The sequence below is a fragment of the Drosophila kikkawai genome, chromosome 2R, assembly GCF_030179895.1.
Source record: "Drosophila kikkawai strain 14028-0561.14 chromosome 2R, DkikHiC1v2, whole genome shotgun sequence".
Taxonomy (NCBI): Eukaryota; Metazoa; Arthropoda; class Insecta; order Diptera; family Drosophilidae; genus Drosophila; species Drosophila kikkawai.
The window spans coordinates 20,655,434-20,671,789 of NC_091729.1; the positions used below are offsets into that span (position 1 = coordinate 20,655,434).

The window sequence follows — 16,356 nt, forward strand, 5'->3', positions numbered from 1 at the left end:
TAAAAAATCCCTTAAAAATATCTTAAATCCAAAACTCTACTTCTGTGATGCTTAGCCAACTTTTTATCCTATTTTTGCCGGCTTGCCAATGGCCTAAACTCTCTTAGTTGCTCTCTTACAATCCTTAAAACCTTTAATGAATAAATAACCCTAGCTAAATCCTAAGTTTAACTCTAAAAACTAATATTTACTCTATAAAATATCAAAAATATTTAAATTAAGACTAAAACATATACATTTACAGCTTAATTACCTTAAATTCCCACCTTTTCTAGTTTAAACCAACTTGTTTGTCTATTTTTGCCGGCTAACACCGTCTCTCTTAGCCGCTCTCAGTGGCTCTCTTTTGGGCCAACTCGCCTGCGTCAGAGCCAAAAGTGGGAAGAAATAAAAAGTAGGAGGCTGAAAAACAAAACCAAAAAGAGCGCCAAGAGCGTAGTAAAGCGTCGTAGTTCAAGTGCCGGTTGTACTATACGCGCGGGGTCAACGTAGAGCGAGGGGAAGAGGCTCTTTTGCCAGGTGGAAAAATAAAGTAAAGAAAAATAAAATAAGGGGTGGCAGCAGCAGCAAGCAGGCTGAGTACCTTTGGCCGTAAAAATATTCCGATGGCGCGGCTTCTCATATCATTAAAATTCCATTTTGTCTGGTCTCGACTTTTGCATCGCTCGCGAAGAGCAGCAGCATTTTTTTTTTCTTTTTTGTGTTGCCTCTTTTGGCTGTTGTGTATGGCGAGGACTATCTTTGTTGTGGCATTATTGTTATGACGCTGGCTGCACTGTATCGCACAGAGTCGACTTCCGCTGTTGCACGTGTCGCATGTTGCTCCTTGCTGGCGCTCCTTGCTGTGAAATTTCCGCAGCGGCGGCGGCGGCGGCAACAAAAGTGCGAAATAATGACCGACTGCCTGTCACATGGCTGGCTGCCAGCCTGGTACTCCGGGCCGTGGCATTCCGGGTACTCGTATTTCCAGTGCTTCTGGCCATTCTCCTTCGGCTATCCGGCATTCCGGGTCTCCGGCACTCTCTGGTACTCCAGCACACACCGGCAACAATTGTCGCCGCCGTGCGCGGATGTTGTCTGTGAAGTTGGTTAAACAATTTATTTGCTTAAACAATGGCTCAGTGTGCGAGTGTGACGGTTCTTTGACCTTTGACACTGGCCATTGGTGGCTACCTGACCTGGCAGCATAATTAATATGCTGATTAATATATTGCTTAACCGAGACAGAGGCGGGTGCTGTCATTAAGGTCTCAGGCAATTGCCCTCATCAGAGGTAAAAGAAGGAGCCTGGCGAGAAGAGGCTTCCTGGAAGCGTTTTATTAAAAATTCTTGAGCATCATTATCGAGGGAGTTGTGTGGAAATTCCTTTCGTAAGTAAAGTGATATGAGAAATGGTTGAAAAAGAGTAGTCAGGGGAAGAAAAATGTCATAAAATGAAATAAACTGAGGCTGTAATCTCTTCGTTTTTTACATTTGCTTATCTAGAATTGGCAAAGTAAGTCATTTAATTAACCCTAAAAGTTAGTATTTTTTGTCCTGAGTGTATGCCCAATGAGTGATGAGCATGTAAACGTATATAAAGTACAGGGCCAAGTTATCTGTGTTACCTATGCCTTGCTAGCCAAAATCGTCAACAGGCGCCCATCGCAGCCAGCAAACCGAAACCGAAACCGAAACCAGAACGTGGCCTGCCAACTTTCAAGACACAGCAGCAGCAGCAGCAGCAACATCCATCGCAACAGCAACAGCAATATCAGCTCGGCAGCAACATCAGACAGGAAGCAGTGCCTCGGGGCGCTCTGGCAACTACAAAAGGCCAGGAATCGGTGGAGTTTGCAGGCGGTGGGAATGGGAATGGGATATAGCAGATATGGAGATATATCTGTGTGTGTGTGTGTGCCGGGGTAAATGGCAAAATCAAATCAAATTCAAGCGACTAAAGCTGAATGGCGGCGGCAGCTGAGCGTATGAGTGAGTGTGTGCAAGAGATGGCATTTTCCACACCTAAGGATCCAGTGGCACCTGCTGCTGCACTGCAGCAATTTAATTGTTTCGAAATTAGTTTGGGCAGGAGGCAGGACTTTCTGAATCTCTGTGTAAAACATAATAATTAGCTTGCCAGGATACTACTTTCATATTGCATAAGTGATGGTCTCGTGTTCGTTGTCAGATTTCAAATTATAGTTCTTCAACAATCACAAATTGCTGGCTAATTGATGGTTTAAATTGTGAAATTTATTGGCCGTTTCAATCCATTTAATTTGTATTTCATATTGATGGAAATTCGAAATATGTACAAGCTGAATATAAAATTATTTCAAGTCTCTAATTGGCTCAATTCGTATTTCATGTATGTTTTTAACGTTTTAAATTTGTTTAATATAATGGAATTAATTCATGTTGATTTCTTGTGCATTGTAATAAAAACTGTTTGTATCAATTTGTATTATTGTAAATTTAATGTATTTTTTTATTTCGATAATTGATTGAAAATATTGGTACTTCGAGCCGGATCTTATCGTCTTGACTCACGCAGAACAACTCACAAGTCATCGCAGAAGCATTACATCCTTAAACAAAAAATATAAATTACTTTTAGCAAGCTAGAAAAACTTAAACCTTAAAACATTTTATTGTTGAAATATTTTTTAAGCGTTTAAAATTGTTTTTTAGTACTTAAAGTTTCCTTTGAGTCCCCTCTGTAAGTCTCTCATAGTGCATCTACCAAAATCAGGCGTCAGAAAACATTATTAACGCCGCCTTTCCCCCCATTGGGGGCGTGACCAGTTCAATAATGCCTCTGTATGTGTGTGTGCGTGTGTGTGGGCGTGTGCAAATGCAATAAATGAATGGCCATTAAGCAAAGCGCAAAAGGTTTTTAAATTATGCGTGAATATAAATTGTGCGTGTGTAAAGTTTGGGGCGTACATGGCCTAAAGGTGGGCGTGCCATATGTAATATTGTGCCCACAGGCCAAACACCAGAATATAAGGGAGACAGCGAGAGAGAACGGAGAGTCAACAAAAGCTAATTGAATAAAATCGGTAAAGGCTGAGCGCTGAAATTTACATTTAACTTGTTGCAAGTGATTAAGCTTCGTTCAGTTGAAAATTTAATTAAATATGAGTTCTTTGAGACTAGAGGGGAGAAAAAATTATAAATAAGGGGACTAAAATTCCGTAGTCAATACAAAATTACACATAAAACCTAAGGGAAAATAGTGTTAAGTGTAGGAATTTAAATTGAACTTTCTCTTGGGAACTAATTTAAAGAGTTTTTTACAGATATTTTTGTATATCCTTTAACTAAATTTTGTATATTTTTAACACGATTTTCTTATTTTAATTTCCAATTTTAAATCATAATATCCAAACCCCCTAAGAACTAGAAATTTTATCAACAAACCTAACCTTTGACTTTCATTGTTGGTTTTTTTGTGGTTTTTGTTAGTTGCTGCGTAATAACCGTTTTTTCAATTAGAGAATTAATGTTCTCTTTTTAAATTTTATGAGGCAGGCAGACGCAAAAAAAAAAAAACGAAGATGAAAAGTTAATTCAATTACCATGAAAAATATTTCGGTTTATGGCAAATTACTTGCGATCATTATTCAAGTGAATCATGGACAGCATTCAAGGCAGCATTCTTCAAGAACAAATTCATAATTTATTAAGATTTTGTTATTAATTCGATAAGGGAACGAAAGTTTCAGCATTTTACAAGCAATTTATGTTTCTTAATTTCTTGTTTAATTGAATCAGCAGAAGCTGAAGCTTCACTGAAATCAGCGAAACGAAGCGAGACAAAAGTTTGGCGGTGCAAGTTGAAACATTACTGTCAGCGGCGGCAACACTTGCAGCAGCAGCAGCGACAACAATTTTGCAGCAAACATGAAAGAAAAGACAACAATTAAATAATTTGCCATTGTCGAGGGAGGGGTGGACGGGCTGGGGTTAAGGCTACCAGGGGTTTAAACCAATATTTGCATTGCTGAAAGTCTGCGACAACATTGACGGTGAGGAGAGAGCTCGGCTCTCTGGTGCATCCTGTGCAATGTGTTTGTTGACTATTGAATCATAATTAAAATTGTTTAATTTAAAATTAATTTTATAAGCAAGCAGACGCCGCAGCAGCCATCCCCACCATGACATGAAATTATACAAACATTTTTATTAAAATGACGACCGCCGCCGGAGACAAATATGCAAATTTTGCGGCCGAAGCCATCGTTGTGGGGTTTGGGTTGGTTGTGATGCTGACAGCTTTCTGGTATTTGTTTTTGATACTTTAATAAACATTTCCAGCTGGAAATTCTCGTATCTTTCGACCGGGTCGAAGAGTGCAAATTGCATACAAAAATCCCACATCAGCCTACGCCGCCGGCCGTAATTATGCGAATTTATTTCAAAACGTATTAAATACATGATGACACAATTTTAATAACTTTCCGCTTTACAGCGGCACAAACGCAAGCAAATAGTATGCAAGATGCAGAAAAAACAAACTGTTTGCTTTTAATTAAATTGCATTCGGCATTATTTATGAAAAAGTTAATTAATCTAACGTGGCGTGAAATCGAGGATTACACAGCTCTCTTCTAAGCCAACTGTTCGTTAATTGCTCTCCGTTGAAATTAATGGCTGAATTAATCCGTTTTTAAGCCCTTCTATAAATGCAATGACTCGAGAGGACTCCTCGATCGTACAAATTAACGCTGAATACGAGATGTCCATATAAATCAATGGGCTTTCATAATTAAAAGCACTTTTCTGCGTATTAAAAAATAGTAATTAATAATAAATTGAATGTATACATAGTTGGTTACAAATTATTGAGCTGATTTTAGTCGGGTTTTGAATTATAGTTGAAAAAACTAATTATTGTGGAAATTTACTCAAATCATTTAATTAAAAATATTATATTCTATTAATATTTATTATATATACAGGCAATAATAATAAATATGATACCTTAAATATCTATATATCCATACTGTATCGATATTTGTAATAAAGACCGATACATAAATCGATGTTATATGCGATAAATCAATTCTTTGTTTGATATATCGCACCAATATAATCAAGATAAATAAGCAAAGCAAGTTTATTGATAAATACGACATTTTTCGATAGTTAAAAGTTCTTTATATCAAAGTTTTTGATATTTTCCATTTAATTTTGAACCCATTATTTTTATCGCTGCCTTTTAAATCTAAAGCCGATATATTTATCGATATTTCAATGAAGCGATAAATCATTTTTTCAAATGTCAAACCAATATAATCAAAAATAGGGATGTAATAAAATTTGCCATTATTTTTTGATAATTTTAATACTTCAACTTAGATAGTTATGAAATTTTCGATATTTTTCGATATTGAACCCGATAATTTTGTCTTTCTATACCAAAGATATTTATCTGTAACTTCTTAATATGCTATTTTAAATAACAGATTTATTCAGAATTTAGTTCCGAATCGTTTAATATCCTGCCTTCAATTGACTTTCAGTTGTAGTTTAATATTTATTTAAAGTAATCAATCTTCCTTGGGTTTTTCTTACTTGCGCTGGTCAGTTTCGACTGAAATAATCGCTATCGCGGGCTGTAATCTTTTTTTGATATGCAAACCAAATTGTAGTTAATTTATTTTTAGCTTTATTATTGACACTTGAGTACTTTTCTCTATCTTTTGTTTGCGTTTCTGTAGGTTTCCTTAAGCCCCTTTGTACCACCAAGTGATTGTGCCACGGCTCTTATTGTTTTTGCGCCTATTTGCATGCTCAACATTTTGGAATTGTCAAAGACATGAGCAAATATAGACGCTGAAAAGTTGGCCAGAACAAGTTTTGCAGCTCGAAACTTCTGCCGGCTGAAAGTGTGTTTACTTGAAGCAATGAACTGCAGCTAAGTGGATGATAGCAAGTGTTTATATTTGCCAAAAATTAAATTAATTTCAGCACAAAGCACAAAGGAGTGCGATGAGGAGTGAGATAGTTAATGAATGAATGCGCCTAGCCATGTACACTTGTTTTGGCCATTAACCGGAGGGGGGAAAAGACACAAAAAGAAAAGAAATCAGGCAGAGTGTGTGTGCTTAAAGCCCAAAGCTAAGCCGGAAAAGTTTCACCCCGAAAAACAAAGGTGGAAAGGGCAGAGGGTTCTCTGCCGGCGACATGCAATGAATATCAACAGATTTTTATGAGCCACACATGTATGTGTATATCTTGGTCTCCTTTCTGGCTCTGGGCCTGGGGTTTCCCCTCGGCTTTCCTTTTGGTTTTCCACCCTCTGCCCAAGAAGTAGCGAATCCCCCGACTGTCCATGACAGAGATAATGATTAGTGTGATGTGCATAATAATCATTCTCATATTCCACGATTAGTTTCCAATTCATATGCGTCTGCCTTGCTTCGGTGTCTCCCTGTCTCCTTCTAGTTCCTTCTACCCGTCTCTTTCGCTTCTCTCACGCACTTTGTTGCCATCTCTTTCGAGGTCTTGGCCACTTTTCCACCTTTAGCGAGGCTTGGGGTACAGTAAAGGTTCAGAGAGATGAATCTTTAGTTGGATATTTTAGCTATTTTAGAGATTTAATAATATTTTTAATATTTATTGATTAAAATGTTTAATAATTCATAATTTGGGAAATGGTCAATAATTTATTAAATTTATTTAAAGCCAGAAACTTAACAAAATCAAAAATATGTATAATATTGAATCAATATTTATTTTAATTAATATTAAAAATTGTCAAAAAAGGCATTAAAACAAATAGTTCTAATTTTATTTGACTTAAAATCTAAGTATTTCTTAAAAAATGTATTAAAGTTGTGTTAAAAAAGTTCAAACAATCTTGTTAATTTTTTTATTTATATAAAAACGTTTGACGCTATAGTGAAAATTTTAAAATTTAGTAAATATTTAAGTTGAAAATCAATAAATATTAACATCAATAAATATAGCTGAAGCTAAAATATATATTTTTTAATATATTATTATATTTAGAATTTGTTTTTATTTTTTTAAATACTTTGTGTATTATTTATATCAAATGATGACTGTACCTTGTTCCTCCATTGTTTTTGTTTCATTTTTGTTTGTTTTTTTTTTTTCGGCGGGGTAAGAGGCTACAGAAATATTACCACGTAAATTATTAATCAGTCGAATGGGCCACCTCCACCACCGCCACTCCCCTGCGTAGCATAAGTTTCCGTCGATTTGTCTGTTACTTAACATGCATAAAATGTTTCCATGAATACATCAAAATATTTTCGCTTTGGCAGCAGCAGCAGAAGCCAGGCAGCATTAACCATGGCCCCCAACCAACCAACCTGCCGCCAGCTTGTTGCCGCTTTGGGTTTAGGCCATTGGCTTAGCTGGAAAGTGTCGTCTTGGCCCGGGTTTTCGTCTGTGTCTCAGTCTGTCTCTGTGACGGTTGTCTGCTTGGCGATTCCAACTGCGAGCGCATATTGTGCCTGTTTTTTGAGCAATTTGCTTTGTGATTTTATGCACTTTATGATTTCCTTAATGGCACAGTCGGTCGTCGTCAGGAGTAGGTGGCTTCCACTGGACTGTGCGAGTGTATCTGCGAGATACGTACTCAAAGTGCTGTTATTGATGGCTGATATGGACAGGCGCCTCACTTGAGTCACAGATTTATATAGGATGGTTCAGTGGGAACTTAAAGTTGGCCATCTTAAAAGGGGGTAATAAAAAGGCATTTATGGTTTAAAGATAAAGGCTATTTTCTTGATTAAATTTAAGGTTTTGCAAGCCTTAAAGTGTGAATTTATTTATGGTAAAAAACATATTTGACACACATTTCCTTATTCCTAAATTTCTTCGTTCGACTTGTCTCCGAGACCCTAAGACCTCCCCTCAACTCCTTCATTAAGTCCAGAACCGAATCTCAATCCCAAACCGAAGTAAACTGCTCTTGAGGCCACTTCATCTACATGTCTGCCTTCGTAATTGTTTCCCCCCCAAAACTACCAAGACTCCGGAGAGCGCTCAATGCATTCCCCCAAAGGTGGGCACACCTGTAATTAAGGCCAGGTGGACACTGGCGACCTACAAGTGCCTGTGGAACGGACGATGCACACTCGTAAATTTCCATTACAATTGCACAAATGTCACATTAGACGCTATCAAAGCGCAATTTGCAGCGTCTACTAAATCAATAAGCCAAACTTGGCAACCTAACGGATGCGCCGGCACACAGATACACATTAGCATGTATTACTATGCGTGTGTGTGCGTAGAACACTTTGCATGCAAGCCTCCGTGCAAACATAATAAATTGTAACGCGCTTTACATTAACATTTACATAATCGCAATTAATCGACAACATTGGAGAGAAACCGCCTTGCATCCCGTCGCCACTTTATGCTCCAATCAATATTAATAACCATTGCAGTGGGCCGATTTGGATTGGTATACCCTCTCCCTGCGTCCATTTCCTATAATGGCCAACTACTCCTAACTTGGCCTGAACTTCGAAGGGGAGCTTTTGGTGGCATAAACTGTGCCATTTACGGATTTGTGTGACTTCCGCTTTTAGTCGGTAAAGTGTGGATATTTTGGGGGGGAAACCTAAGGCAGGGGGGAATTCCGGAAAATCAGGGGAAACCGGAAGGGAGAAGGGTGAGAGGTGAGAGGTGAGAGGTGAGGGGAACCTTGGATTCTGGCAGAACCTCAAAATGAAGCCAAAACGGAGGACAAGATGTCAAATTGTCAACGCACCTTTGCCGACATCAAGTCTCCAAGAGGCTGCACATGTGTTTATCTACAGAGAAGCCTGGATAAGTGTTTAGATTATGGAATTTGCAGGATTGAATGAATAAAAAGTACAGTATACAATATATTATGATTAGAAGAAGATAATTTATTAATAATAACAATATATAAATTTATTTAAAGCTTGTGGCAGTTTTTGAGTTTTTAGAAAATAATTTTTTCAAGTATTCCTGCAAAAGGACTTCAAAAACAATGTCTAAAATTCCAAAAAATATATTTTTAATATAAAAATAATAAAATTAAATAAATAATTCATTTATAATATACAAATAATAATAGTTTAAAATTGCTTAATTTATTTATAATATAAAAATAATAATAATAATTATCTTTAAGTGAAAAAACCACTCAAAGGAGCAAAAAGACACAAAGGAATGTCCGATTTAGTGGCCAATACCTGTGCATTTCCGAGTGCCCGTGTGGGTGGCAATTGTTGCTGGTTTATTTGCAATTATGCCAACTGCCAGCTGCCTGCACATTACACGCTTGTCATAATTCTGCTGGCAGGCGTATGTGAATGTGTGGTTGTGAATGTGAAATGCAATGGGATTGTCAATTATGGAAACGGCTTGGTTGCCGCCGAAGGACCGCAGGAAGTGCATATATATTTCAGCAGGGCTTTCGGTCAGTTTTAGGCTAATTAGTATACAAAATGATCGAAATTGATTGCCTTAAGCCCAGACTACAGTTAGCTAACATGGCCCCGAATATCGTATGCGTATAACAGTCGTATTTTTTTTTAAACTATGGTAAAAATTCCTTTTTGCTTATTTTTCAACATCTAAAATTAGCACAAATTATAAGGCACTTTTGTTTTGATTTCCACACTTGCAAATATTTGCAAACAATTTTATTTCCCGCGAATTCCGGTTTTTATGTTTAACACAAAATGCAACGCACAATTTGAAATGTAAACAAAAGAGAGCCAGAGTTTTAAGAGAGCATTTTCACGCTCTTTCCTCCACAGCTTCGTGCTTCGTTCGGCTTTGTTGTCTTGCTTCGTTGGCTCTCTCGTTCAGCCGAGCCGAAGTCTTCGTTAACAGAGTATCTTAACGTTTCGCTAACAGAGTTTCGTTGAGTTTTTATGGTGGTAAAATTAATATGAATGTTGGCGCCAATAAGTAAAATGTTTGTTGAGATTATGGTTAGATTTTTATTAAAAGTAGGTATTGAAGAATGTAAAAATTTACCTATAAATAAATACTATTAATTTAAACAATAATTAATATATATAATATATATAAATATATTAAATATTTTGACTTGGCATATTTTAGTTTCATTGGTATTTGTCCTTTTTGTTTATGTTGCATTTATTTTCATTAAGTTTAAGAGTATTAAAAATTACTATTTTTTGTATAACTTATTTCGCTATTCTCTATTTATGTTACAAATTTCTTAAAAAAAATGCAAAATTACTGAAAAATTAACAAGTCAAAGCTGAGTTTTATATATTTACTAATAAGCTTAGTATTTGCCTGAAAATTGTGCGCTTTATTGACTTGCTAATTGGCAAACAATTTGTAAAAAACATCTTTAACATCTTTAAATTTGTTAGTGGGAAACTGACTTATCATAGAACTGTTATTATTTTTTTAAAGAATAAACTTATCAAGAAATGTTTGCACTTAATCGGATTCCATTTGCATTTTTTTGCTTTTCAAATGAAAAAGAACTAAAGAATTCCCATTAGATGCACCTAACAGTAGCAGTTAACATTTCCATAGCCGACTGCAGTATGTTAGACTTAACAGAGTATCTACAGACTCGTAACAGTCGAATAAGAGAGTATCTGTATCTGTAGGGTTACGGTATGCAGTCGAATTTCAGAAGTCGAAGCGGAAAGACGCGTTTTTGCTATCGTCCTGTGTTCTGTTCGCCGGTCAAAGCGTTATCCGCCGCTGCACTATCTCAGCATTATAAATCCACTGAGCCGCACTTGTAATTATTTTTGCCAAAAAAAATATACACAAAAAAAAAAAAAACCTAAATAGCAAAATCACAGTATCCGGAAGATAAACGAAGTGAATTTTCGGATTTGTTTATGCCATTCGTCTCAGTGTGTGAGGAGTGCGTGTGCGAGCGTTTGTGTGTGTGTGTGCGGGCGTATCTGTGTGCGTGTCGAGCGCGTGTAAACAAACAACAAACGAGCTGTAGCCCGTAGCTGTGGCTGGTATCTGTATCTTTGTATCTTTGGTTTTGATAAGGTGACAAGCTTTGATAACAGAGATAAAACGCAAAAGTCGCGTTAAACACAAGTGCTACCACAAGTGCAAAACCACAGTGCAAACTGCAAAAGAAAAAAAATAAAAACCAAATAAATAATATCTTGGAAATTGGAGAAAGAAATAGAGAAAAAAATCAAAACAAAACCGGCAAATAGGAAAAAAGTGAAATTCAAGATACACCGACTACTGTAAATACTGCGGTATCCCAGGAAAATGGAAAATTAAAGCCGTGAAAAATTCGCTTGAAAAATATATGCACTTGCCATAACAACAAATTATTGTGTGTAAAATCTGCAACAACATAAAAATTCTTATCGGTTGTTGTTGTTATTGCTCTACTTAAATATATAATACTATATTATATATATTATATATATCGATGCTGGTTAGTTAAGTTGTTTGCCTTTTTTGTGCGATTTTTTACCGGCATCGCGCGACGCGTCGTCGTTGAATATTGTCTCGGTGTTAGTGTGTCTCGGTGTTTGTGTGCAAACAAGTTTGCAATATTTTTCGCAGTTACCTGTGGCAAGTGTTGCAGCTACACCAACAGCAACAACAACAACAACAGCAACTACAACAACCAACTGCCAGTTCAACGATAACAACAATAACAACGAGTTAGCCAGGTAAAGGAAAATGCAAAATGAAAAACAGTTCACGAAAAAAAATATTCATGGAAATTGAAAGCTCATTAACTGGCAACTGCGAATTTGCGACTTTGATTTACCGCTATACGGCAGACAAGTGCAATTTTTAGCACGTCCCTAGGTGAATCACAAAAAACACCACCTTAACCCTTTACCACCCCACTGCCTTTTCCTGTCTTATGAGTAATACAACCACAATCTATAAGGTGTTATAAGCTGAGAGAAAAATCAAAGCTATAAAAATGATTTTTTATTTGTTTTTGCACAACCAGAAATATGAGGGAATTATTTATGGGATTTTCTATACATTTCTTTTTATGGTAATAACCAGCTTTGGCTTTACTTAAATTGAAATTTCCATTTATTTATTTATAGCTTGTTGACTTGGACTTGGTTATTTCTTATTTTAAGTTGATTTCTTGATGATTTTTAGTATTTTTATTTATTAATATATAGTTTTTCCTTTTTATAAACAATTTTTTCATTATTATTTTGCTGCCTTATCTTTTTTTGCTTATCTTTTAAGGCCATAAATCATATTTCATATCAAATATTGATACAAACTGTGCCACAATGATAAAGCCATTCATGTTTTCTTAAAGTCTAGTTGTAAACTTGAATTTTCTGACGTATTTTCAATGAGTAATCCAGGGAAATGAATGTTTTGCGGATAGAAAGAGATTATATCTTGGCAAATAAATATAGATTTTTAGTACTTGAACAAAATAAAATATAAAAATATTATTAAAGTCACTCAAGGCAAAATCAGTTATCATAATAAGTTTTTAAGCCACAATTTTCCCATATTTTCTCTTGGTGCAACAAGTTCAGACTATAAAACACACTCATCGCTCGCCACAGGCCAAAATCGAGACGTCTAATCGGTTCCGTTCCAGATTCTCGCACTGTGACTATTATTACAGCGAAATATTTTTCAGCTGGCGATGCACTTGCTATGGCTATAGTCGGGATCACGTATTGCTGGGTTGATTCATCCATCCAGCGAGTAGAATTCAATTTGAAATGCGGTTGACTCGCCGGCGCCGCTTCCAATAATCGTATATAAATATGAATAACTAAGGAAACACATTTATAGCTGCCTGTGTATATGTATATTTTTATATAGGAGAAATGGAGAAGACGATCGAACAGGCATTGCACTTGTTGTGCGATTATTTCGTCTCGGCTGGCACTCCTCGGATCCCCTTACGCTTTCAGTCGAATGTCAATACAAATGTTACGGGGGGACACAGGTTGCCGTCCAGAGTCCCCTCCTTCGTTCTTGGTACGCTAAATATTTACTGATAGCTTCGCTCTGTAATCCAATTACTCAGTACACTCGCCAGCAAAAGTGTTGATAAAGGGGTTGCTTGTGAAAAAGAATGTGGTTAATACCCGTTAATGGCTTTCAAAATCACTCGGCCCGACTTTTGGCTTTGTCTTATTTATGGGTCCAGACCCAATTAAATAGGGGATGCCTCCTCTGGCACATGTGCCGGAGGGGCCGAAAATAAAGTGCCCCCGTCGAACTGTCGCCTTGATATATGTTATGTATACCATACGCGGCGGGGTCTTTATTAATATTTATTTCGACTGTACGAAAATAAAATAGAGAACATAAATAACGTTTTGTTTATAAACACACAAGCCGTTTGCCAACTAAAAATAAATGATGCGAACGAACACAAATGAAAGGGAATCTCTCGCTTCTTTTGTTCTTCCGGCTTTGATTTGGATTATTCCTTGTTATTTCGCCGGACAAATTTTGTGTGGAAAATGGTTTTTCCTCCCCTTTGCGGTGGCCTATCGTTTAGATCCCTCTGCCAACAGGTACAAATCCGGAGCAACATTTTTGTTTTAATATAAATTAATTGCTGGCAACCGCAAAGAAGCCGCAGGAAAATGTTTTGGTCCCCAAAAACCCAAGCTCCCTTAAAACTGTGGCCAGGATACACAGGGAAAAACTCAAGGATTATATTGAAATTTTTGTTTTTGTATTAATTTGTCAGCAACAAATCATCAAGCCTAATTTTCTTAGAAAAATATAGCGTCTTTTGACAAATGAAAAATGATTTTTAAATTGAGTGCTGACACAAATTTTTATCACTAAAGTGCTCTATTTTTGGAATGGAACTTAAATAATATGAAACACATGTTGAAATGACAATATCAATATTTTATAGAGAATATTTTAATTTAATTTTTAATAAGAATAAAAGAATTAAAAATAAATTTAAGAATTTTAAAAGTTATTTATACCTTTAAAATGGTTTAAAAATTAAAATGTTATGGAAAATGTCTTAGAAAAATCGAAAATAAAATCTTCAAAAATCTTTTATTCCATTTCCCAGCATTTCCTAAATTTAAATAATATTTTCTTATATTTTTTCTCCTTGTGTAAAAAATGTTAAGGCTCGTGTGTCGACTTTGGTTTTAGACTTTCAATGTTTTCAATGTCAATCCGCGTGTAACCGCAACAGCAGGAGAAAATGAAGCGGGATTTTCTAATTGAGGAGGCTGTGCTGCATGAGTTTTCCGTTAAGGAAAATTCCCACTCGAATTGGAATGTAAACAAAATGCGTTATAAAAATAGACAAGCCATGAACACACATTTTCTCCCCCTTTCATTCCATTTCGTTTTGGGATTCGCTCTGGAGCAATTCACGTGTGAAATGAACAAAGTGTTGATTTGTTTCTAGGCTATACTACTATATATACTATGCTATATATCTGTATATGTGGGTGACTGTGACTGCTGACTGGAGAAAGAGACTGGTGAGGATGGGAATAATGCCCAGCAGGAAATAATACAATGTGAGAAGAGCTTGTCCCCTCTTTTGCGTAGGAGCAGAGGCAAATCAAGTTCGGGGAATGAAATTCATTTCATTTCGGCTTGTTTCGTGTTGCTGTTGCCATGTCACGGTGCACAGGGAGAAAAATATGGGTTAGAAATAGCTTAGTATATTATATAAAATATCACTAAGTTGTAGAGCAATAAACAGAGACTATTTAGGGATATTTTAATAAACTTTTATATGAAATGGGAAGGATTAAGTGAGGTTTTATGGATATTTTTTAGGTTTAAATAAAATTTAATATATCTACGTTTATTTTATAAAGTAAAATTCAAAGTAAAAGGCTTAAAGTGGTATTTTCTATATTTCCTTTTTACTTTTAAACAAAAATTGCAATTTAGAAGTCTTCTGAACTTCTTCTTCAAGCTCTTAGCCATCTATAAACTTTTCTATAATTTTCTTTATAATTTCTTTTAATTAACCCCAACTTTTCTCGCCGTGTTTATACTGTCCACAAACCCAAGAAATGAAAGATGAAAAGCAGCTACAAAATCTCACAAATGCAGGCAAAGACCCCGTTGGACTGCTGATGACGTTTTCGCTGTCTATTGTTGCTGCTGCTGCTGCTGCTGCTGCTGTTGTGTCTGGCAATGTTGCTGCTTCTGTCGTCTGAGTGACTCCCCAGTCCAAGAGCTCGGAAACGCTGGTTCCAAGTCCCAAGTCTGGCTGCCCGTTAAGGTCGTTGCGATGCGGTTCTGTTTCTGTTTCTGATGTGCAACAACAACTGGCAGCCACAAGGAGGCGGGTATCCCGCGCTTTCTTAGCGCTTAAAATTCCGTTTCGAAAATGGAAAACAAAACAAAAACAAAATGCTCGAGACCCGGCTCCAACTCCATCTCCACCAACTCCAATTCCGAGTCCAAACTCGCAGCCAAATCAACTTGAGCAGTGAAGTGGCCACGCAGCAGCAGCAGCAGCAACATGAGGGAGAAAAACAGAAAAAAACCCAGAGAAAAAAAAAGAAAAGAAAAAAATTAAAATTAAAACGCACGTAGGCAGCAGGAAGAATCGGGGGAAGTTAACGTTGTCTGCCCTCGTGGCGCGTTAAGTTGTTGATTGAAGGGTATTTGAGTAAAGTATCTCTACGTGGATGTTGCAATCATAAATGCATCTTTTTTTTTTTAGGGGGGAGTAAGAAAAGTCTGGCTTATGTGGGTTTTCTCGTTTGCCGCCGAGATTAACGCGCAGCTGTTTACACTCCTTTATTGGTTTTTCCTCTACAAACTGGGTTAAGAGTTAATTAGACCGAAAAAGCCACTCCGGCCAGAATGAACTCAAAGTTCAATATATGAAAATCGTATCGGGTTTCAGCAGAGAGGGGAACCTGCCCTCGTCATCCGCTCATTTCATGCTTAGCCAAACCCTTTGGACAATGGCCAAAAAAAAAAAACCAAAGACTGTACCCCCAGACATAACTTTTTGTTTCGCTTCAGTCTATCCTTGGCTATTTTCCGTATATTTTCTTTGTTTTTTTTTTATATAATACAAACTTGTAAAAACGTCAGGCGATAAAAATGTTCGATAATCAAAATGAAAACGACCGCCAAGGGGATCAGTTCGGTGCGGGGGCCATCGAATGGGATATCTAACAATAAAACAGGAAGAGTTCAGAGCGCAGGACAAGTGTGTGAAAGGTTCGGGATGAAAATGCCTTCGAATGCTGGTGCTGCTGGAAAATCAATAAGCCATGCTTATTGTCAAAGACCAGGGAACAGGCCAACAAAGCGGACAGAAACAGAAATGATATGGCAGCCGCACTCACACACACAGACACATGGGGCGAGGAGCAGTCAAGAACATAAAAATGCCATTGACTGTGGACCATCGTCTGT

The 16,356-nt window shown here is 36.8% G+C and overlaps 1 protein-coding gene across 1 annotated transcript in view; it reads left to right on the forward strand.

The window, feature by feature from the left end:
- The first annotated feature begins 10,627 nt into the window (after positions 1-10,627).
- Positions 10,628-16,356, forward strand: part of luna — a 113,222-nt gene continuing 107,493 nt past the window's right edge. Inside the window, exon 1 of the mRNA XM_017163034.3 lies at positions 10,628-11,648. The gene's annotated coding sequence lies outside the window, so the exon portion shown is untranslated. The remainder of the gene's footprint in view (positions 11,649-16,356) is intronic.